Source organism: Amblyomma mixtum, chromosome 3, assembly GCF_055824585.1.
Source record: "Amblyomma mixtum isolate Tamu chromosome 3, ASM5582458v1, whole genome shotgun sequence".
Classification (NCBI taxonomy): domain Eukaryota; kingdom Metazoa; phylum Arthropoda; class Arachnida; order Ixodida; family Ixodidae; genus Amblyomma; species Amblyomma mixtum.
In genome coordinates, this window is record NC_143014.1 from 208,925,382 (window position 1) to 208,947,618 (window position 22,237).

Consider the following 22,237-nt stretch of genomic DNA (forward strand, 5'->3'; position numbering starts at 1 on the left):
AATCAAGGTAACACTCCGATCAAGCCAACGCTCCGTACTGCTAGCTCACGCTGAAAAAAATTGCGCAAGCTATCTCCCTAACGAGCAGGCTGACCGAGGGTGATGCGACACATGCATCCGCTTCTTTCTTGATTCGGTAGGCTTCCACTACCTCCCTGCACATCTGATCACGGTGTCTGAATACGAGGCTAGTCTTGCTCAGATGTGGGAAGCAGTCTTTACATAACTTAGGAGGGTAGATGTGTAGGCCAGTTGGTGAGACATGAAGGAGCTAAACACCGCAGCGGACACGGGACAGAGAAAGAAGAAGACACAGGGCGGTACTTGCAACTAAAATTTTATTTGAAAATTCATGGCTTTTTAAAGACAGAGGCACGTGTAACAACCTGTTACCTGTAACAACAGGTAACAGGTTGGGTTCCTTCCTTTTGACGTCCTTTTCCTTCTTTTGTCTTGTGGTTTTCATGCTTCCACATGCGGTCGACGGTTTTAACACTTCTGATATCTGTAGATTGTGACTCGCATGGTGAGCATCGCATAACGTTTTAATACTTCTGATTTCTGTAGATTGTGACTCGCATGATGAGCATTGCTAACTTCCATGTGCATTGTTGTCAGTTAGGTGTTGTTATCTGTTGCTTTTCATTCATTCTTTTTTACCTGATGGTAAGTTCACACGTGCCTCTGTCTTTAAAAAGCCATGAAGTTTCAAATAAAATTTTAGTTGCAAGTACCGCCCTGTGTCGTCTTCTTTCTCTGTCCCGTGTCCGCTGCGGTGTTTAGCTCCTTCAGTCTTTACATACCCTGCAATGCAAAGCGAGATTAGAGGAAGCCGGGCCTTTCAATGATCGGCGGTGCTCAGCTAGTCATCCGCTCGTTGATACACAGACCAGACTGGCCGGTGTATTTCTTTTCACACCAGAAGGGAACTTCGTAAACTATGCCACGGTGACACATTCGGTAAACCATGTTTCATCTTCACCGCCCCCTCCCATTCTTGTCATGCTCAAGTCGCGTACAGCACTCCAAACCCGGGCCAGCAGTAAGCTGGCCCGGGTTACTGCTGGCCCGTGTCCTGTCCTCTCTTTCGCTTTGTCCTTGTTTTTTAGCGCAGCATAAGTATGAATTCTTGGGGAACATGTCGCCGCGCTGCGGCAGCCTTCGCGACCTTCGCAGACGATCCTTGTTAGCATCGGGGCCTTTCCTCGTGTTAATTCACCATTTCTTTTTTTTTTGCCCCTTTGAATATCTGCGTTTCGTTTGTAAACGGCACCTGAAAAGGCTCTTGTTTGTTTGCAGCCCACGAGAGCACGGCGGCGGAAAACCGCCGCGACCCGTGCAGTCGTCTTGGAGATTTCGGTGCGTGCGGACGTGAGCCAGGTGAATCAGCAAGCGAGCCTAGGCGGGGTCTGACGCGTAGAGCGCGGTAACGATGGCCCCGAAGATGCGTGGACGGTGGCCCGAATTCGCCAAACCCCCTTCAGCCCCGCAACGAGCATCCGCAGCCCGACACTTACAGCGACCGGACCTTGCGAATCTGCAGCTAAGCCGTTTATCCCCACTCTCATGAACTCTTTTCCTTTTGTCTTGTCGCTTGCTGTTTGTCGTCTTAATCTTCTTTATAGTATTTCTTTCTCGCGTACGATTGTTATCTAGTTTTCGCCTTGACGTTTCCCTCTTCATGTTGATAGTTTGTTAGCGTCTTCCTTCTGTGTTTGTTACAAAGTTTCTCGGTGTCTTTTTTTTCTGCCTGAAAGTCGGCCTACGGGTCTAGTAATCATGAAAATTATAGCTCAAAACACTGGCGCGAAGTGCGGATAATTAACTACAAAAGATATTCTACTGGCAGTTTCGGTCTCGGTCGGCTCCAGTGTTTTGGAGTGCACCTTGACGCCACGTTTCATCGGCCAACCCGAATCGTATTCCAGATGACGTCGGCGTCGAAGGCAAGCACTGGTTGCTCCTGTGAACCACTGGGTCGTAGGCGTTCACCTTTCCACGCACGCACACGCACGCACGCACGCACGCACGCACGCACACACACACACACACACACACACACACACACACACACACACACACACATATCATGGTCCTAGCATGCGTTTGCAAACACAAAGTAAAGAAATAATTTGCGCTGGTAATTACAAGGTCGCAAAATCGTATCCTGGCCGCGGCAATGGAGGCGAAATGTCAGTGTCGTCCATAAAAAAAATTAAAATTGGTTGAAATTAATTGGAGGCTGTCTGTACTGTCGTTCGAGCCAATGCAGAACATTTTCGGCGCCCTGGTCAGAAAAAGCGAAAGGCGTTCCGCGAGAGCCTGTCAAGAAGGATTCAGCTTCGTACAGGGCTGCAACGCCGCCGGGCGACGTTCCCCGTCTCCCTGTGAAACCATTACGACGCGCCCAACACAAAATATAAAGAAAAAACAGTGAGTCTTCCCCGAAGAGGGCGGAGAACGCATTTCTGCCTTAATAACATGGCACTTGTTCGCAAAATGAGAGTACTGGCTTAAATTCTTCCTTCATGAAACATATCCGGCACCCACCTAAAGCTCTGATTGTTGATCAGTTGAGTTCCCCAGCCAAAGTCTGTGAAAATCGACAGAAAAAGATCCCGTACGCGAGGGCTTCGAAATGGAGCCCAAGAGTGCATTTCTGCATTAATAAGTTTACAGAGTACAGCAAAGGTGCTTCCCGTGCTGGCCAGTTGGAACATAGACGGTGGCAGAAATGGTGGCAGAGCGCAAATGGAAAGAACCTCTGCAACCTGAAATATTTCAATTGTTTCAGTGGTTCCCATGATGCAGACTCAGGCATTGCCAAGTACGGAATAATCAAATCATGCTTCTATGCTGTAGGCATTTTAAATGCAAAATACCCGCCGCGGTGACTCAGGGGTTATACGGTGCTCGGCTGGTGACCCGAGAGACGCGGGTTCGATCCCGGCCACGGCGGCTCAATTTCGTTGGAGACGAAATTCTAGAGGCCCGTGCACTGTGCCATGTCTGTGCACGTTAAAGAACCGCAGGTGGTGGAAATTTCCGGAGCCCATCAATACGGCGTCCCTCATAGCCTGAGTCGCTTCGGGACGTTAAACCGCAATAAACCAAACCAAAATTCAAAATATCGGACCAACACGTGGGGTTTCGACGTCCGGTATAGCGCCAACAGAATGCGACCTGGATGCAACAAAATGCTCTACAAGTGGGCGGGGAAGGGTACAAGCTTTTCAGAGTCCACCCACTGATGTGTTACCCATGTGAGACTTTTCTTACCCATGTGACGTGTTATCCACGGATGCCTTTATCGGGTGTGGGAAGCGTCATGGTGGATCTGTAGTTGTCACTTCCCGGCAAGAATAATTCTTACTTTACTTCAGAAAACCTGCAATATCGTTCACAGCATTGAACAGTAAGGCCTCATTCTCACAGCCGGCCTCCTCTACGGCACGGCGGCCACGGAGGCGGAAACCGCGGCCGCAACGGAACGGATTTGTGTTCGAATCGAAAGAGGCGCCGGTCACCGGCAGACTAGTTTGGGTGGGCGATCGCTGCTCCCACGTGACTCTACGTCAATGCCTTTTTTTTTCTCTCTCTCCCGCATAAAAAAAAAACACAGCGGCGCGGACTCCGAAGAACGACCTGGTGGAAGTCGTCTGTCGTCTCCTTGGCTTTGGTTTGCTTGCTTCTTATCGTAGAAAAAAACGACGTGATCTCGCGAGCTGTGGCAAAAGTTTGAGCTAGTTTTAATACCTACGCGCAACTCCGCAGTTTGCTGCAAAACACCGCGCGTACGGCGCTAAAACTAATGGATACGAATGTAGCAAGCTAGTATTAAAGCGGTACAGAAATGCGCACTGCATTCAAATTATTATGACCAGTCAGCGAAATTGAAGATAACGAACTTTGTGTTTCCCTGGAACTTGCGAAATTGGTCTTCTTATTAATTGGTCTGCTTGGCCGATTGGTTCCGTCTTTCTTTGTAATGTGCAAACACAAAACTCAGTTGGAGACTCATTTAGCTAGACCACCTCGTACATTGACAAATCAAATGAAACCGTGATCCGTTCTCTGTTCCTTGGAAACGGACGCTTTTCGGGGTGCAAGACGTGTGCATCTCACGCCGTAGAAAAAAATTTTTTGTGCGTGCTCGCGCCCGCGAGCGCCATCTCTTGGTCGCTGCAAGCAAGCCAAGGGTCACGTGAAGCGCGCTCCCGCTGTGACTGGCGTGTTCTCCGTGCGGCGGGGCTACGTCGCCGCCGCTCGACGAAGCCCCGCCGCACGGAGAACACGCCAGTCACAGCGCGAGCGCGCTTCACGTGACCCTTGGCTTGCTTGCAGCGACCAAGAGATGGCGCTCGCGAGCGTCGCGGCTTCGGCGGCAATGCGCGAGCGCGTGGGTGCGCGGGCGCGAGGAGCACGCAGAAAAATTTTTTTTCTACGGCGTGAGATGCACACGTCTTGCACCCCGAAAAGCGCCCGCTACCAAGGAACAGAGAGCGGATCACGGTTTTATTTCATTTGTCAATGTACGAGGTGGTCCAGCTAAATGAGTCTCCGACTGAGTTTTGTGTTCGCACATTACAAAGAAAGACGGAACCAATCGGCCAAGCAGACCACTTAGTAAGAAGACCAATTTCGCAAGTTCCAGGGAAACATTCCTATATTGATAACAAAGTTCGTTATCTTCAATTTCGCTGACTGGTCAGAATAATTTGAGTGCAGTGCGCATTTCTGTACCGCTTTAATACTAACTTGCTATATGCGTATCCAATAGTTTTAGCGCCGTACGCGCGGTGTTCTGCAGCAAACTGTGGAGTTGCGCATAGTTATTGAAACTAGCTCCAAACTTTTGCCAGAGCTCCCGAGATCACGTCGTTTTTTTCTACGATAAGAGACAAACAAACAGACGACTTTCACCAGATCGCTCTTCGGAGGCCGCGGCCATCCGCGCCGCTGAGTTTTTTTCATGCGGGAGAAAAAAAAAATTCAGGGGGCACTTTGACTGTCTAAAGTGCATAGAAGCGAAAGCGTTTTCCTCACCACTTTGCCTATGTGGCACTGGGGACGTCACCACTGGATGACGTCACACATAATTTATGACGAAGTAATGACAACTTACTAATTAATTGCTAATTATTGATTAATGACGAATACTAATTAACTGCTAATTAATGACGCTTAAGCTTCGCCCTTAGGAGTGGAACGTGACAGCGTGTTGTAGCGCTGCCAGGGAGTCCACGGAACGCCACCACCAGTTCGGCGCGATGCCTTGCCCTTTGAACGCAACTCTTTTTGAGGAAAGGAAATGGCGCATGCCATCTCGGTGGCCACCTGAACCGCACTGTGCAAGAGGGGAGGAAGTGGGAGTGAAAGAAGAAATAGAAAGAGGGGCCGTTATAGAGAAAATGGCAATTGTATTTGAGGAAAGGAAATTACGCAGTAACTGCCTCACATATCTCGATGGACGCCCGTCAAAACACGGACACATCTGCCGACACGGCTGCCGACCCGGCTGCTAACGACAGTACGAGACATTCAAGGCTTTCGCCTTAAAAAAGGCACTGATGTAGAGTCACGTGGGAGCAGCGAGCGCCCACCCAAACTGGTCTGCCGGTGTCCGGCGCCTCTTTCGATTAGAACACCACTCCGTTCCGTTGCGGCCGCAGTTTCCGCCTCCGTCGCCGCCGCGCTGAGAGGCCGGCATTGAGAATGAGGCCTAACTCGTTTGTCAGTTTGTCAATCGTCTCTCTGCTTACTGATGTGCTCGGGGATCGGGACCAGGGGCTTCACCGCATTAGGACGAAGCAGGCAGACTACGGAGAGAAGCCTTCGGGAGGAATAGTTTATTTTACATTTTGTACAGTAGCAAGTAGACCAAAGTCAGAAAATGAGGGAGGATGATCTGGCACCCCACAGATTGCTGCTTAAATGCAGTTCAGATTCCCCAGGTACCCAGGTAGGGAATCTGATCTCGGGTTGAGCGTCCAATGGGCTGCTAGCGTCTTCTTTGGCTCCGCCCTCCCCACGTGACGGCGCACACCGCACAGACACACACACATACACGGGCAAGGAGGAACTTGGCGTCTCTGAGTCGCGAACTGTTTTCCCAGGCCCAAAGGTCGTTTGCTGCTGAGTGACGATCCTGATCGATGGGGACGCGAGCGCTGACCGCTCACACCGGTGACCTCTTCAGTTCGGTGGAAGGGACAAATCAGCCGTGTCGCCCCTCGGCTTTGTCTGCTGCCCAGGGCGCACGCGGGTAATGAGTTAGCGGCGCCGCCGCCCCGCCGTCGTCGCCACTGGGTCTCGTCGGTCAGTCCACGAGCAGTCTGGGAGAAGCACCGCGCTCAGCCTTCCCGGCGAAGGGATTAGACGTCTTTGTGTACGCCGACGCCGTCGCCAGTAGCTGCCCCACGCAGTGTCTCTTTTGTCTCCCCCGGACAGCAGCGCTTTCCGTCGCAGTAGCCTGATGACGCCGGTCTGGCTCGCCGGTTTCCGCTGCTAGTCCCCAGCAGCGCAGTCCGGCCCCAGATCCGCATTCAGCATCGCCGGCGAAGGGGATTAGAGCTTTTGTCCACGCCAACGCCGAGAAACAGCCGCGCTTTTGGCCGCATACCTGACGGCGCCTGACTGTCTCGCCGTTCTCCGCTGGCCGGGCCTCCGATCATTACATTACTTTACGGCACCCGAAGGAAGCCGAGTGAGTTTCCCTTTCACAAAAGGGCAAACAGTATTTTCAAACTGAATTTGTTCGGATCAGGAAAAAGAAAATAGCCAAGCTAGTCCCATAGATGGACAAAATAGAGACCCAGAATGAAACAGAAAAGAAAACGCCGTACCTTTTAATGCGAGAGTGTTAAGGCCCTCGTTGTGCAGAAAATACAGCGCCGTCGTCGTTGAGAGAAAAATCTCCGTAGAACAACCGAGGTTGGCCACCTAGGTCACGTGACCTTGTGGGGTAATCGCAATCTGCCCACCGTATTGTGGGAAAACTGACCACCGTGGCAGGTAGCAGTTAAATTAATGACTGGTCGCGAGAAGTTGCTCGGGAAGACCAACCGGTGGCAGCACCTGTCATCGTACAGGCAGTGGCGCATCGTTGAACCGCTGCACCACTGCGCCAGGAGCGGCATGAGGACTCCTATAGGAGCTATGCGTGTAAAGTCGAGAATCACAAATCCCGCATATAAGGGGCATTAACTCATTAACGCTACCCCGTCATGCGCTTGGGGCGGAGCCAAAGTGTACTCTCCTCCAATTTTTTATTTACAATTATCGGTTGTAGGACACAGGGGGCAAGTTGTGTGATTTTCTTCGAAGCGGTCAACGCGGATTCTGTTGAAAACGACAAAATATACGGAGAAAGTAAGTAGGCACAACCCACTTTCGCCTGGGTTCTCCACGACAATTTCTTCTCTCCGCAACCTGCACTGTGCACAGCCTTGTAAATTGAAAACCCCCCGGACCAGGCGTGTCGTCATATGCTGCACCGTCTCGTACACAGCAGCCTTCCCTTTCCTGCCGGAAGGCTTTCGCCACGCACTCCAGTACTCCGATAGAGTTGAAAAGAAAGAAAAAACTGGCTTTCTTCAAGAGTAGACGTCGCATGATGATCTCTAGTATGTACAAAGCTGACTTTCTAGGCGCGTCCTCAATGCGTCTTTTTCTGAGAGGAGCACCACTCTGTGCTTCCGATTACCGCACTGAGGTATGTTTCCACTTCAAATCGTGCCATAACGAGCACGAAATTCTGTCCACAGTGAGAAGAAAGCGCGACTTCTTTGCGCGGTTTAAACGACCCGGCGGAATGAGCGACACAACGGAGCCCAGCGCCTTGGCTCGGTGATGTCAACTCGATCTGCTATACTTCTGTACTTCAAGAGAGAGTTATACCCCTGTCACACGGGCACTTTCGATCCTCATTGAGTCAATGCTCATCGAACTCAATGCAGATCGACGGTTGTCACACGGCCACTTTCAAGCGCAATCGAGCTCGATCCTGCTTGACTCGATGCCGATCCCTCAAGCGTGCTTGAGGTTCCAAGCACAATCGAAAGCACTCTCGCTCTCACGAAGCTATAAAAATAAACATTAGTTGACAAAACAAAACTACAACTGTTGTTGTTGTAATTGAATATAATGCAAGACAGAACATTTTCAGGCACTATGCCTGCTTATATGCAAACATATTTATAAATAATCTCGACACCCCGCTCCTAGCTTCGCCATCATGTAAACAACAAAGATGGCGTCCTCCTGTTCGTCGACGCGCAGACTATGGAGCGAGCGCGAGACAGCCGCTCTCATCGACTGCTGGCTAGACCGCCTAGATAATTTGCGGCGCCAGAAGAGAAACGCCGTAGGCTACGCAGAAATCGCGGGGGCCTTGCGGACCCTCGGGTTCCATCGCACAACAGCAGAGGTACAGAGGAGCGTCGCACGTCTGGCTACGGATTTGGCTGCCGCTGGCCCCGACTGCACAGTGTTGCCGGACATCACCTTGTTATGGCTGTTAGAGGAACATTTGGCGCCACCTAACACACATGAGGGAAACTTCTCAAGGAGCATTGAAAATGCCCGTGTAGCACCGGATGCTTCAAGCGTGCTCGAAAATCTCGATGCCGATCGAGTTCAATGAGCATCGAAAGTGCCCGTGTGACAGGGGTATTAGAGAGATAGCCGCCATCCGAATAAAGAAAAAAACGGCCCGACGCGACAATCATGTCAAAATACGCTAGTTTTACACCCGCTAAGCATTAACGCAAAATGCTCCTCCTGCCTGGGAAGCGTGATACGTTGATAAACAGCCCGCTTAGAGAATCACTCCCTGATCCTGGCGCCATTGTCTCATCATCCTAGTGTGGCGAGCTTGCATGTCAGCGCCCTCAGAAAGCTGAAGCGAAGCTTAGTAACGGGCCACAAGGTATACACAGCGCTCGAGTCAGATAACTGTTGTGGCATGCACTGACGTCACTACGCACGGCTCCACATTTTCGTGCCGACAACGACGTGGCGCCTGACATGCAACACATTATCATCATCATCGGTCTCATTACGTCCACTGCAAGGCAAAGGCCTCTCCGATGTCTCTCCAATGAAACCTGACCTTTGCCATTTGCGGCCACCGTATCCCCGCAATCTTCTTAATCTCATCCTGCCTCCCAACTTTCTGGCGCGCCCTGCTATACGCTTGCCTTCTCTTGAAATCCACTCCGTTACCCTAACGTGCAACTAGCACTGTAAAAAAAAAGAAAAAAAGACTCTGCAGAACACAAGAATGCTGAGCACGCTTTTTTTTTCAGCCGTGCTTATATTATTTAATGAACATAGACCGTTCAAACAAACACCACATTTCCGGAAATTTGCCGGCAAAGACAGCCGCCTCCAAAAGGGTGGAATTTTGGGCTGGTTGGTGTATGATCACAGCGCAAACGGGGACGAAGCAGAGAGAGGGACACGACGCTGACTATCAACCAAGTTTTATTGCACGTTCACCGGTTAAATACCTCTCGTTCGTGCAAGAAAAGAAGGAAAAAGAGAAAGAGGGAAGGCGTGATAGACGACAAACCACATGGCATGAGATTATGCACCGGTGAACGTGCAATAAAACTTGGTTGATAGTCAGCGTCGTGTCCCTCTCTCTGCTTCGCCCCCGTTTGCGCTGTTTTTTAGCCCCAGACAGCCGTCTCGCATTCAGGTCTGAGTAGACGCATCTCGACGCAGAACTATGGCAGGGACACCACGGCTGCATGTGGCCTCGGCATGCTGGGGTTCACGATAGGTTCTGCGTCGACGCCGGGATGCTTGGTCTCCGGTCGCGGTTCTTCTACAGGACCTCATCGGCTGTGTCCGGCGCTGCTCCGGCTGTTCGCGTTGGCCGCTGTTTGCCTCGTTCGTCACGAGGCCAGAGCTCCCCGTGGCTGGGCTGCACACGAAAGACATCCCTGTGTAGCGATGCCCGAACTCTACGGTATGCGACGAGATTACGTATTTCTGAGAAACTAAGCGGTACTCCCGAAATACCACTCAATTACAGCGGCATGCACAGCCCATGCAGGGTCGCATCGTATAGGGTCGAACGAAAATAGCGGTCGGTGGTCGAAATATTTTTGCGTTATTGCCTGGCGACTAGGATGCATAGAAAAATCACAGAACGCAGCTCTTATCCGTTCCTGGCTTGCGCGTTGTCGGCGTAACCTGCGGAGCAATAGCAAACCGAAGAGCACAGGAAAGGGTGAAAGTAGGGACGGTAACGAAGGGTTGGAGGGGGGGGGGGGGGACGAGAATGAAAGGTAGGTGGGCGGGTTAGAGGCAGAGTTCCGGTGAGAAGTGGAGGAAAACAATACGGAGGTGGCAGGCGAGAGGGGTCGCATTCTGCAGTGCCGGCTGCTTCGTATTGACTTTCTGAACGCGTTCACGCATAGCCGCCATGCTTAGAACGTGCAGCACTACCACCTGCCCACAAGCGAATACGGTGGTAGCAGGCAGATACCGCCGCAATGCTTTCCTGTAGCTGTGAGGCATACCGAAAACATTAAAATAATGGGAACCATCTGATAGTTGGTTACGGGGGACTAACAGCATTAGGACCGGGCTATAGCATACGAGCGCGCGCAATGCAGGGAGAGATGCGTGTCGAGCCGCGGGTACCGGCGCTCGATCCACCGTGTCGCTACGCTCAAGCTGCATACATATACGCACAGAATCACCCGCGGTGCATATTCTAACATGCGTATCATAGTTTGCTCACTTACAAGCAGAGTGTGGTCACAATTTACGGGAGCGTTTTCACTAAGACGGAGCGCGCAGGCACCGAACGGAAGCGGATCTCCCCCGTGAATCCGTGATATGTCCTCGCCTCGACACAGTAAATAATTTTACACCCTTAAGGCTGCTAAAAAGGTGCTCCGACAATGTGCACTCTTTGTTGCACCTTTATAACACCCTTATTTTGCCCTATACACCCTTCATCACTGTCTGAAAGGGTGCTATTCCTCCAAGCACCCTTCATTTTGCGTAGGGTGTAGAAAGGGTGTAAGGAGGCTACTTGTAATGACCATATATTCAAGTATATACTGCTTTTCAAGGCTCGTGTGTACCAGAGATACAACTAAAAAAGCGGTAGCCACGCATAAAGATTCGCCATTTAACATTACTTCGAACAGATGCGCATATCTTTACATCTAGTTGGCAAAAAACTGCCAATTAAACACAAGTGTTTTCCTCAAGCAGTTTTTAGGATTGTGTAACACATATGCGCACTACCAGTCTGCCAGAATCACTTGCGCTGAACAGCTCATTGAACAATTTGCTCTTGATTACATCTCTTCAGTGCTGTGTCATATTTAAGTGCCTTGCATTTATTTTCTGGCATTATTGTAATAAGAAATATAATCTGAGGACTTCATCTAACACTACAGATGGAAATGGGTGAAATCTATTTCGATAAAAAATGGTTTTATCACCAGAAAAGTGAAGCATGAAAAGTGGAAATAAGACCAAATGCAGCATATTACACTGCAAACATTCACATAAAAATTAACACTTTGTAATTGAGGAACATGTGATAATGAAAAAAGTTCAGTAGGTGCAATGCATGTGTAGAAGCATGCAGTAAGCAGTTTAGAATGTCATATGATGAAAGCTTAAAAATTGCTTTGTCCTGGACCTGCAAGCATGCTTTTGTGGTGCAAGCTCGAAAAATGTTTGTTTCTGTATAGGTATCAAAAATGATCCCATGTGGTTCCGTGAGAAACATTCTTTATAATCACCCATTTATACAATCCAGCCGACTTGGGAGTAAAGGCCGGTTCACATGCAAGCGACTGAGCGATTGAGCGGCGCGTCGCAGCGAAAATTTCCAACTTGTTGAAACCTCGCCGCTCGTCGCAGCGAGGACTCAAAACAGGTTTTTCCGTCGCGGCGACAGGATTCGCTAGCATTTTCGCTTGCATGTGAAACAGGCTTAAGATGCGGAGGATGTCTGATTAATGTTCTTGTCTTTGGAAGCAACAGCAGCGCAAGCAACAGGTCGTTGATTCGCGCGTTTCTACCAGTGGTAATTGCGGGCAAGCGCTGAAATTTCCTCGGGCACCGAGACGGCTGATTACCCAATTATATTACCAAAATTAATATAGAAAGTACGAAAAAATAACTTTCACATCGAAACCGAAACAGAAACTGATTGTCACCGCCAGGTGGCTGCCGGTAGCTGTTTTTCTGTATAACCCTCATGGCGGTTCGGACGGTGCGACGCGCTTCGACGGTTGTCAAAATTCGCTACTTGGATTGTGAGCCGTCGTGAAATGTGTTGTGGTTTGCGTGTGTTTCTTCTTGCACAAGGGTGCACAATCGCGTAGTGCTGTCGACATACCCTAGTCGAGGAAAAGGGTCATTTTTCTGGTCTCTAACTTTTCAGTCTGTGCGCTTTGTGCAGTGCTGGATGGGTGTCCAGGCACAAAGATTCGTGGAGTGTCGCGGGTGAAAGGTTCGAAATGAGGCCTGGAATATTTTTTTCTGTGTGACTACGTGGTAGAGTGTGCCCGCTACGCAGCACTCGTGCTGAACTCACCTGGTTGGTGTACTGCCGGCGACACCAAGGCTAACAACGTTCTGCAGACTACGCAATCGTCTGAAATGGTAAGCAGTACTCTTGTGCATTATCCGAAGCGTATAATGCTCGAACGGTGACCTGTCATACTGCATTATTCGTGTTCAATGCTCTAAAAAGCGTTTAAGGCGCTTGTTTGTCGCTGGCTGGCGAAATGTCGCCGCGGTGAGTTGCTCTGCCAAGAATTGTCGGTACTTGTTTTGGCAAAGAGGATGCTACCTTGCGTGCGCGAGCTTTGCATGATTTTAGTATGCGCATGAGCCTGTTTGCCCGTTTTTTTTTTTCTTGTTGAGCGCAGATTTTTCAACGTATATGCCTCGTTCTACTCGTTTCTGCCCATGCTTGTTCACACCACCGCGCATGTTTCAAGGATCGGCACTTTGGCTGTGCGTAAAATGTATGATTGTCTTTCGAGATAGCGTTAGCACTTTGAGGACGCGGGGATTCAAACGCTTTCTATGCGCCGCGGTTTTTGCTTGGCGCTAGGCTGTTGAACCTTAGGTCGTGGGGTCGATCCTCATCGCAGTAGCCGCATTTCGATTGAGGTGAAATGAATAAAAGAATGCCCCTGTGCTGTGCGATGTCAGCTCACGTTAAGAAATTCTAGGTCGTCTAAATTAATCCGGAGCCCTCCAATACTATCAGTGCCCATCTTTTGCGTCTGAATTCAAGCCCCACAATATCCAGAGCACTGTCTCAGGTTGCAGTTACCAACTAAAGTTAATTTCCGGCCCTCAGGATTAAATTTTTAAATCAGTATGTGAACATCTTTTTTTTTCTATGATGCCGATCGCGTTTCGTGTTACCCAGAGTATAGGATCTTGCATTTTGATCACTCTGCTTTAGTTGAAAATTGGTTTTTGAGGAAAGGAAGTGGCGCAATAATTGTCTCAGTTATTACGATGTTTATATCTACGCTTTCGAACGGCCGTTTGCAGATTTATTTTCCTCATAGCAAGAATCCTTTATTAATGCTAAGGGAACTGATGCATTTTAAACAGGATAGTTTTCCTTTGTGTTGAGGCGTTTACTTGGGCAAGTTTATTTTTCCTGATCTTTTTACATTCATGCGATATTCACTGTCGGACTGAGTTCGCATGCTTGTTTCTGTATTTCTGTCATATTGATAATGGGAAATTGGTATCTATCTGCAGGTGGCACATCTGTCTTCCAGTACGAGTCAATGGCATGGATTTTGTGGCCACCATATGGAGTCAAAAGCTGTGTTGTAAGTTGTTACTGCATTGTGCTTTGTTTTTGTGGTTGTCATGAAGTGTTCTTTTACTTTGATTGCTCTTTTCCTTAATGGTACTGCTTGGAACAGTTTGGATAGCTCTGGCCTCATATGTTTATATGAGTAATATTAGTTGGTCGTCAGAATGGGCCTGTTGCAGGCCATTTGAAGTTTTACATCCAAAATTGCTCTTCTTTTAAATGTTGCATTCTATGCATGAAGTGCGAAATGTGTGCATGTTTTTGGCTACATTGTGTGATACTTTTTCGACTATGAATATCAACATTATGATGCATGCGTGTTAACTTAAATATGCGTTGTTGTGCCACTCATCGCAGGTCACAGATGTAAAAAAAAAGTGGACACATGAGATAACTGGCTTCATTACTGCTGTCTTGTTTCTGCTAATCATGGAGAGGTGGGCTATTTGGTTGTGGGTAGAATTATGAGACATCATTCGAGTGTACAAAAACACATAAACAAAAAGAGTAAACACCACGAACCCCGGACTTCAGCTGAGATTTATTCCATAACATGGGATTTTTACATGCAAAGTGGTACTAGTGATCCCTGGGGCTACAAAGTATTTCCTCGACCAGGTAACAGTTATTCAAGGTTAGGCGGAAGGGTATCTTGCCACTCAAGCTGAACACATCGGCCTGCATGCATGCAAAGCGTTTTTGAAAGAAACACATGTATTGTGCAAGTTTAGCACTTGTAAGAGCTAGGAAATTTTTGAAGCCTTTTGTATCTCTGCTGAAAAAGAGAATTATGTCAGCAGCCCTTCTGTAGCACTCCGGAAAAAGGAACTTCATAAAATCATAAAATCATGGAACATGTCATCTACACTCATCTTGTCAACTTTTTAGAATCCAATTGCTTTTTCACTAATGCCCAACACGGCTTCCGTAAATCATTTTCATGCGAAACGCAACTCATATGTTTCACAAATGACCTGCATTGCATTCTGGATCGTGGGTCCCATGCTGATTCTGTATTTATGGATTTTTCTAAAGCATTTGACAAGGTTTCACATGAGCTTCTTTTTCTTAAACTAAACAGCCTTAACATTGATTCCACATTGCTTGCATGGTTGCATTGTTTTCTTTCAAACCGAAGTCAGTTCGTAACAGCAAATAACGTCAATTCAGATTCCTCTCCTGTTTGCTCTGGCGTGCCTCAGGGGTTCGTTCTTGGGCCCCTCCTCTTTCTCATTTATATAAACGACTTACCAACTAATATATCGTCTTCCATTTGTCTTTTTGCCGATGACTGTGTTATTTACCGCGAAATTAATGATGATAATGATGTATGTGTTCTTCAGTCAGATATTAACAAGGTACTGGATTGGTGTAACCTGTGGAATATGAAGCTAAACATTACTAAATGCGAGCATTTGCCCATTTCTCGTCTATCTAATACACCCTCTACCTACTGCATCAATGGCATCACTCTTGAAACTGTGTCGTCTTATAAATATCTGGGTGTTCACGTCTCTTCTAACCTGTCTTGGAAAACTCATGTTGACTACATTACAAATAACGCCAATCGCATGCTTGGATACCTTCGCAGAAATTTTTCATGCGCACCGAGTTCATTAAAACTATTACTTTACAAAACATTGGTCCGCTCTAAATTGGAATATGCTTCATCGGTGTGGAACCCTGGGGTCGAATCTCTCATTTCTGACTTAGAATCTATTCAAAACCGTGGTTGTCGCTTCATACTTTCCAACTATCATCGTACTAGTAGTGTAACTGCCATGAAAACTAACCTTTCCCTACAGCTTCTTTCCCATCGCAGGTCAATAGCTTCATTATGTACTTTTCACAAAATTTATCATAATCCTTATCTTAAAGAGAAGTTACTAAAAAGACCACCCTATATTTCCGCACGCATTGATCACCGTCACAAAGTTTGGATCCCTCCTTGTCGTACAAGATGTTTTCACGATTCATTCATACCCAGAACTTGTGTCAGCTGGAATCACCTTCCCCACAATATTGCTGTAATTACGGATACTGCTGCATTTCGTAACGCTGTTATTAATTTTATATAAGTATGTGTCTATAACTTTGTTAATTTATTAGCTGCTGCTTTCTTTTGTGTTTTGTTTTGTGTAATGCTGCCTTTTGTTAATTCTGTTATTGATTTTATACCAGTGTGTGCTGTAACTATATTCAATTTTTCTAGCTGCTGTTTTGTTTTTTGTACTTGCATGTTATTCCCACTCCCCTCTGTAACGCCTAACGGCCCTGAGGGTAAATAAATAAATAAATAAATAAGCTAGATTATCTCAAGGCAAATGTGTTTGTTGGGTCAACCAGGGAGGTGATGCATAGGCGTGCCGATGTGTTGAATGTGAGTGGCAAGATACCTTTGTCCCTATGTTTTTTTGTGTGTGTGTTTCGGTTTTTCCCACCCTGAATAATTATCTGGTCGCGGAAATACTTTTCAGCCCCAGGGATGACTAGTACACCTTTGCACATAAAAAGCCTGTGTTGTGGAATAAGCCTCAGTTGAAATCCGGTGTCCATGGAGTCTACTATCTTCATCCGTGTAATTTTGTGCGCTGGAATGATGTCTCATAATTCTCCCTTGTTTTCAGTGAATAAGGAGGGCCTCTGGTGTCTTTTTTGTGTGTGATGGTTATAACAAAGTGGCTGCTCATAAACTGACATTTCCGGCTTAATTGAAGAATCCTTGGGAATTTATGTTTGACAGCAAGTTCCATGGGAGCTTTCTTGAGAAAATCAGTTATTTGTTACCCATGTTACTGCATTAACCATTACTCCTCATCATGTCTCAGAACTCATTGATAATCACAAGCTTTTCGAGTACCTGAGTTGTGGGTGAGAAGCCTTCTGACATACTTTAAACTACTAAGGATGTGTGGAACCATATTTTACCAATAATTTTTAGCCAGTCCAAACCTCTTGGTTTTACCCCTGACAACCTGAAGCTAACCTGTCAACCATTAAGACTGGAAACAGTTCTGATCCCTCAAACTGTTCTCCTATTTTATTGATGTGCATTTCGCATGAACTGTTAGAGCACGGAATGAGTCCGCATATTACTTGCCACCATAATTCAAACAAATTTTTGTATGCTAGTCATCACAGCTCCCATTCTCTTTACTCATGTGGAATCCAACTTTTTGAATTCACAACAGATTTTCACCCAAATTTAGATTGTTTTAGGCAAGTGTCATCGACTTGAATTTCTCGTTATAACCTTTCAGCTGCACTCTCATGCCTGAGCCTTCATTCTTTGATATTAGCGTAGATTCATTGCTTCCTGTTGTACTGCTCGTCTTATGAAGCCCAGTATATCAATATGCAAAATCATATGGCGCCCCTCATATCCTGAGTCACTTTGGGATGTTAAACCTCCATAAACCAAACCAAGCATATTACCAAAGTACACTAATATTAGCCATTCAATAACAGTCCCTGTCTTTATGTCCCAACCATGTCATTATGACTGCATTATTCAGAAGAATGCCCCAACTATTTCAGCTGCCCCGACTGTATTGACTTTTGCAAGACGGATGAATGGGCTTGTTGGTAATTCATCGTGACGAAACAGTGCAAAGAAGACAAGGATGAGGAAGAAATGCGACGGCACGAGCGCTGACTTTCAGCGAGGTTTTTTGGAAAGCACGTCAAAATATATACATTGTGGCCTAAAAAAAGAATGAAAAAAGGATGCCTTGTAACATTCACATTGGATCTGTTGAAAACAAAACAAAACTTGAATATGAAGCACTTAAGAGCATGAACTCTTTCTTAGGGAGCAATAAGGAATGTGTGCTAACACAGTGATTGCGTTTTTTCTAAAATTTCAATGGCCTCGATCATCTCACGCACAAACTTTTCTGTGTCTGTCTAGCACAATGCAGCACGTGAATTCCGCCTCACAGCATTCAGGATCCCCCCTGAATGCTGTGAAGCACCCCCTGAAACACACCTGTCTAGCTCAGGTCCAGGCACGGGAAGGCAACACGTCGAAGTATGGCAAACAGCTCCAGAATAGTCCTCTTCGAAGGAACAACGGCAAATTTTGGCCCATATATGCTTCAAGCAGCAGACAAGGCAGCAACTCAGTGTCGACAGTGTGCATATTGTTTTCAGACACTCGTGCCTTGGCGTCTCTGCTCCGGGCTAGTGAGCGCGAAGTGGCTGCAAAGTGGCATTCCAGATGGCTTCCGTCACCTGGTGAATGGTGCATGACACCGTCAACCAGCCACTCGCTGGCTTGTTTTCAGGCACAAGTGTCTGAAAACAAGGTGCACACCTTCAGCTTTGAGTTGCTGCCTCGTCTGGTTCTTGAAGTGCTTATGGACCAAAATTTTCCATTCCTCCAAAGAGAATATTCTGGAGATGCTTGCCATGGTTTGACGAGTTGCCTTTTTCGCGCCTGGACCTGAGTGTGACAGGTGTGTTTCAGGAGGTTTTGATGCCCCCTGTTAGGAACTTGCCCACAGGTCGAACTGTGTCGTATTTAAGAGGGCGGGCCCTCTCGCTTTTAACTGCTGATAAACAGGGTAGTTTTGTGGTCATATCGAAAGGCGCCTTTCAGTCCAAGGCCACAGATGCAGCATATTCTTAGTTTGAGTGCCACTTACTATCTGATTTGTTAAAAGCAAAGTCCAGTGCCAAGAAACTATTTAATAATCTAGAGTTGAACCATCAGGCTAATGCCATCAACTCCAGCAAAAAAAAAATTGTCCAGCTATCTTCTTTACCGCAAAGACCCATAAAGGTGATTGCTCCTTGAGGGTCGTGGTTTCAGAAAACAGAACCTGGGAGAAACAAATCGCCTTCTCTTTCCAGCATAAAATTAAGTTGCTGAGCGTTGATGACTCCTTTCGCACAAAATCTGCACAGAAAGTAACGCATTTTCTACACAATAACTCTCACACCAGTTTCGTGGGGTGCTATGTTGATATCAAGGATTTATATTACACCATCCCTCAATCAGGATTAATAATGTGTTGAAGAATCCATTGACCTACATGGAGCAGTGGCATTCCAAACGTCTCAGGCGTTTTGGTGAATAATTTTGTCGCACTTCTAAGCTCATACCTTCAGTCCACCTTTGTTACATTTCAAAATAGCTTGTTTATGCAACAAAAAACTGTATTAGCACCGCTGTTACGTGACTTATTGCAGGATCTCCAATCCCGATGAAGCATTGTCTAAGCTGATAGTTGAGTTTTGTCAAAGCCTCAGTCCGCTTTGAATCACCACTGAAATATAGAGGATATGTCATTACGTTCTTTGGATCTCATTCCTGGGTGACCATATTTGTTGGGCTTACAAGGCAAACAAGCATCTTTTACCGTTTTCTCCGGCTTACTTGAAGCTGGTGAAGAGCTATCACTAACCTTTGCTTCAAAAAGCCTTGATGAAATCCTGTGTATATGTCTTGGCATCCAGTTTTGCCCAGCTCATATGCCATTTGTCCAGCACTGAATATTCAGAACCTTTGTTAGTGTCTGTAGCCGATTGCTTTAAGCAGAAGTTGAAACATTCCTGTTGTGCCCTCGTTGAGACTGTAAATCCCAAAAGAACCTGTTCCCTTTATTCACAGTTCATCGCACTGGCTAAAGGAAATAGGCAGTCGAGTTGGCATTGATGTTTTCTCCACACCTATGAAGCTTCAGTACCTGTGTAAGCAGTCAACTGAGATCAGCTATCAGAGTCCGTTCGCACACTGCACAGAAGACAAAGTGTGTTCGATCCTCTTGAAATGCGGTTATGTTTACATTGGGCAGACAGACAGGTGTGCCACTGAGAGGTTAAAAGACCACCGTGACGATGTGAACAGAGCTTGGGGCAGAAATTTTATGATTCACTAATTTCGCGATTGCGATCGTTTGCCAGATCCTGAACGCTGTGAACCAGAATTCACGTGCTGCATTGTGCCTGACAGACACAGGAAAGTTTGTGCATGAGATAATCGAGACCGCTGAAATTTCAAAAAACCGCAATCACTGTGTTAGCGCACTTTCTTTATCGCTCGCTAAGGAAGAGTTCATGTTCTTAAATGCTTTTTAATCAGTTTTTGTTTTGTTTTCAACACATGCAATGTGGTTGACACAAGGTGCCTTTTGTTCGTTGTTTCTTTAGGCCGCAGTGTTTATATTTTGACGTGCTTTCTAATATACCTTGTTGAAAGTCAGCTCTCATGCCATCGTATCTATTCCTTCCTCGTCCTTGTCTTGTCTGCGTTTTTTGTCACAACGTATTGACCTCCTTTTCCAGCTCTAGGGTTAATGGTATGGAGAAACCTTAACCAAATGCAGCTCCACATGCTTGGAGCATGTCAAAATGCATGCTGCTGGCACCGCAAAGGTACTCGGTTTCATCAGGAGATGCCTTGGCCTGTGTGCTCTTGCCATGCTGTGCAGTTTATGCACAAAAATTCTGACTCCAAACTGAAGTATTTTTTAGCTCTTTCAAATTCGCACCAAACTGTTTGAAGCTATGCCACCAACTCCCTTAATCCAACAGCGACACTCGGTACAGATTATGTGTAATCAGTCATCTCACTTGACCACCAGACATTACTGCATAAAAGGGGAAATCGCTCGTTTAGGTGTATTCCATATACTCTGCAATACTTTCCCACAACTTTGCTAACTTTTGCTGCCCTGCCCCAAACCATGACGCCACCACCACTAATTCAAGAATTTTTTCCTCTTCCCATTGAAGAATAAATGGGATACCTCACCACATTTTCATTCCATGTGGTCCCTCAAAATTCAGGAAATAAGTGATATCACTTGGAGCATTGATACTGGTTTGTTTTACCTTTTGTTTGCTGCTGTTTTTATTTTTTCGCAACTGATGTATCATGGAGTGTATGCCTATTTTCTTTCTTAACGTATCGTCTGCGACGTCTCAGCTGTGCTACTGCTCTCACCTTTATGATGTTACCTTTATATTGTCCCTCTTATTAATACCCCACTAAAAGCCGTCAGAGAACAATAAAAATATGACTTTTGTATTTTGCTCATTATGGCACACATCACGCTTATTTGTAGGGACATAGGCGAGACCTTTGTCTTGCGGTGGTGCTAGTTATGCTGCTGATGATGATACTTAATGATGAGCATATGATATATTGAGTATGAACCTCAAATTATTTTTCTTTTTGAGTGCGAATAGCGTCAGTGGTTCTTGATTCAGGCTCACTTTATTTCTGAGGCCACAATACAGTGCTTACTTTTTTAGCACACTAATACAGGCAAGGAAAAAAACTTGTAAATCCTAATTTTTTTCACTTGAATCTTTTCTGCAGAGCGCATCGCCCAGTTCTCCAGTGCCCTCATGCACCGGCAGTACATCAACAAGGCTCTTTCATGGGGCCCAGCTGCATTGGCAAGTGGGTAAAGAAGAGCAAGAGGAGCATGAACACAAAATAAAACTGGCTCTACAAGCTTCAGCTTTTTCGAAATTTTTTGATGTCTCATTGTGACAGATGTAACGTGGCCGCATGGCCCCTGCCCCAACATCTCCCAGCCGTCCAAATGTCGCCAGCAGTCCACCATGTTTTCCATTACCATTTCCAATAGGGTTGCGAACTGTCACAGGAACACACCTGCCATATGGGAAACACCCTTCCTTGAAGGGTCCAGGTTCAGGGGGCCTAGCAAAAGGGTGTGGTCCCAGCCATACCCTTCTTTGAAGGGTGCAGGTTCAGCACCCCTAGCAATAGGGTGTGGTCCCAGCACCCCACTTGGAAGGGTGCAGATGCAACACCCCAGTCAAAGGGGTGTCAATATACTCATCCCTAGGGTGCTCCCCCATGCGACAAGCCATTTACACCCTTAGGGGTGTAAAATTTTTTAATGTGCACAAGCCCGCCGCCTTGGTCACAGCTGCTGACGCTACACCGCCGCCGCCGAGAAAATGTTTCTTTTTCCCCGGCTATGAGGCACACGCGCAAAATTTTAAGAGAGGGAACGGGCGTGTTTATTAAGCTGGAGTGCGCAACCACCGAGGCCGCTGAGAAAGTCGCTGGTGCCCGTCGCCTTCGCTCGCATTGGTGTTGCCCACTAAGTGACGGAGCGAACGACGGGAATTGTCGCACTCTCTTTCTCGCGCATGGAGCTCACTCTCAGCAGCTGTCGTTCCAAAAGGCACCGTGACACACACGTGACTTCATTGCGCGTGCCACATTCCTTACGCTCGCCCGCGAGTTTACGAAGATGTCTTCCCAGCTTCAGACGAACCACCTCAGTTTCCAACACTTCTATTTTGTCCATTTTAGGTAGAAAACGGTAAGAGAAAGATAACACTGAAATATTTCGTACTGAACAGTGAATAGAACAGTGTACTTAATTTATATTGCAGGAATGCATTTAACGTGACCGCGGT

The 22,237-nt window shown here is 46.9% G+C and overlaps 1 long non-coding RNA gene across 1 annotated transcript; it reads left to right on the forward strand.

Annotated features, from left to right (window-relative positions):
- Positions 1-12,253: 12,253 nt before the first annotated feature.
- Positions 12,254-21,454, forward strand: LOC149353494 (uncharacterized). The gene is made up of 3 exons (XR_016290997.1): positions 12,254-12,645; positions 13,771-13,844; positions 21,159-21,454. It is a non-coding gene; the product is annotated as an uncharacterized LOC149353494 (long non-coding RNA).
- Positions 21,455-22,237: the final 783 nt, after the last annotated feature.